At 56.0% G+C, this 2,849-nt stretch overlaps 1 protein-coding gene across 1 annotated transcript in view; it reads right to left on the minus strand.

Moving 5' to 3' along the window:
• PFKFB3 (6-phosphofructo-2-kinase/fructose-2,6-biphosphatase 3) overlaps positions 1-2,849 on the minus strand; it is a 22,986-nt gene that overhangs the window by 19,116 nt on the left and 1,021 nt on the right. The window lies entirely within an intron of this gene.

Below are 2,849 nucleotides of genomic sequence, written 5' to 3' on the forward strand. Positions count from 1 at the left end.
GGCAGCACAATAGCCCAGTGGCCAAGAGGCCCGGGACGGAGTCAGAGTTCGAAGGCAGTTCTCACGGTCTCCTTTGACCTTGGACAAGCTACTTGAGCTCCCACTTAGTCTCTTTTTCTGTGAAATGGATGGATGCTTCATCAAGTTTCTTGGGAGGGCTAACTACCACGTAATAAGTGTGAAATGCTTCCCACAGCGCCTCCATCAGTGTCAGCCTCTATGGCTTTCCTCGCTCCAGACACGTGGAAGCTGAGACCCCCCAGTTGAAGAGGGTCAGAAGCGGGGCTCACCAAGTCTCCCTCACATGAAATCCTGCAAGCGCTCTCTTTTTCCTAAACCAGCGGCTCTCCACCGGTGACTGAACCTAAGGAGCTCTTAAAACACAGGACGCCCGGGCCGCGGCAATTCTCACTAGGTTTGGGGTACCTATGTGGATTTTGTTTTTCAAAATCTCCCCAAAATGGTTCCAATGTGCAGCCAGGGCCGAGAGTCAACGCTACAAACGGCAGTGATCACCCACGGATAGGTAGGGGTTACTCCTGAACACCCCCCAACTTCCTCCTTTAATTCAGAATACCTGGGTGGTTTTAAAACCCCTCTCTGAGATGGAAACCTTTCTACCGGCAGACAGCGACTTTACAGATGAGAAAACAGAGGTCTTGGGTAGATAAAAAGGCAGGGGCCCACCGGCAGGCGCCCCACGCTTAGAGACAGTCGGCAGAAGGCACAAGCAGCCCTTTCCTGCTGAAGAAGCTGATTCGCCCGTTCAAGAGGTCTCCCCGAGTTACGCTGTGCATTCGAATGGAGCTGCAGGTTTTGGGAGAAGCATTCGCCGCGCCTGTGGGTCCAGCACCAGGGTACCCTAGGTGAGTCTGGAGCTTTCTGTTGCTGTTTTACCGTCCTTTGCACATAAACAGAATGTTCCCCATGCCCTCCCGGGAATCCGCCACTTAGAAAGATGGTGACAGGTTTAGGAAAAGAAAATCCCTCCAATGTTCCAAATGCCATTAAAGAAGGCGGGGAGGCGTCAGGGACGATGCCCAGAAGAAATACCCCGTTTTCTCTATTCCCATGGGAGACAAATGTGACTAAAGAAGGAAGTCAGGACAGATGCTGCTCCCTGAAATACGGGCACGTAACAGCTGTCGGGGCTGCAGATGTTTTTATAAAGAAGCACGTGTCTGCAATTGCACCTCAGAACCGCACTCGGGATTCCAGAGGTGGGCGGAGACAGGGCCTTAATCCATCAGCTTCAGCATCCCCCCGCCCCTCCAGCTCTGAATGGTTCCGACAGGGATTTTTAGGCAAATCTCTCATCTGCGTGTGAGACGTGCAGACTCACAGAGCCTAATGGATGGGTCTCTCACGCCTGGAGGAAGCATGGCTGCACAATGCTGCTCAGAATCGCTCGACTTAGTGGAGTCGGCCCTCCACGCTGAACCTCGGGGGACTACTAAATGCGAGCGCGTGTGCGCATGCGCACACGCACATGCACGCATTTATGCACGTAGAGAACCAACCCCTACTCGCACGGCCGGTTAGAGCTTACAAGGCGCTCCGTAAATACGTTTTGTTCCAAGTCACAAAGGGCGGGACTGTTTCTGCATCTTGCCGCGGGGCCAGATCTCCCTGCGGGGCCAGATGTCCCTCGGGATTTGAGGTCCCGCATTTCTCACCACCAACGGGTTTTACAGACACACAAGGAGACCGAGGTCAGCCCAGGTTGCGAGCTATTTAAGAGCATATCTAAACGGGCTGGGAAACAAGGAACAGACCTGCCAAGCTGCCAGGTTCCTGGCAAAGAAATGGAGTTCTCCTTAAGGCGTCTGTGGCCCCCAGGACCCTCATATCCAGCAGAGGGGACCAGCCGGTGGAGGAGCAGCCCCCAGTGTCAGGAGTGCTTTGCCAGGCGCCCATCAGCAGTACGAGCTAGATGTACCACAGAGCCAGTTCTCCCCACGCCTAGGGCAGGTGGGGGCAGAGATTCAGAGCTGGGCAAAGCCCAAGGTGTGAGCTGTCACACATCTGTGTGAGCTGTCACCACGGCCTCTGTGAGAAATGAGCAGCACTCAGGTGCCATCCACACCTAGAAGCCACCTCTAGGGTTTGCACCTGGAACTCCATGGTTACCTGTCAGGCAACCTGACCTGGCCTGGGGCAAAGCACCCCCCACTGGGCTCGACCCCCTCTCCACCTGGTGGGCTCCTGGGCAGGTTACCTGGGGGAGTGGCGCCGCCCTCAAACCATTGGAACCTCTTTTTAGGAGAGCTCTCCTCAGCGGGGGACGGAGCCTGAGGTAACCCTTTCCATAGCCTGTATGGCGACCACAGACAGCAGGGTGGTGAACCGCCAGCGAACTCCGGGCGCGGTGGAGTGTGTGCGCGCATGAAACGCTGCCAACTGCGCAGTCACGGACGGATCCACCGACTCCCCCCTCCCCCGCCCCCCGCAAAACTGGAGGCAAAGTCTGGGTCCAGAGCTGCTCTCCTGTGGCCCCCAGCGCAGGAGCTGGCGGTGGGAGAGGGAGGGAGAGATGAGGCAGACATGTACAGAAGGAAAATGCGAAAGAGAAAATAGAAATATAAAGAGAAGTAAAAAAGATTCGAAATATACAGAAAAGAGATGGAAGCGAAATACAGAGATGACATAGATAAATACAGAAAAGCGGAGCGGGAGAGATGGGGCTGTGGGGCGGTGGGGAACCAAACATACGGAGGGCTGAGCGAGACGATGGAAATAGGCAGAGAGAGGGACAGAGACGGGGGAAGTCGCGATGGAGGGCGGGGAGAGATCCGAGGTGGCGCTGCGCGCGCGAGCGGCCGCGACCCTGGGCCGGACTCAGCGCGGCG

This window comes from Pteropus vampyrus, unplaced genomic scaffold, assembly GCF_000151845.1.
Source record: "Pteropus vampyrus isolate Shadow unplaced genomic scaffold, Pvam_2.0 Scaffold513, whole genome shotgun sequence".
Lineage (NCBI taxonomy): Eukaryota > Metazoa > Chordata > Mammalia > Chiroptera > Pteropodidae > Pteropus > Pteropus vampyrus.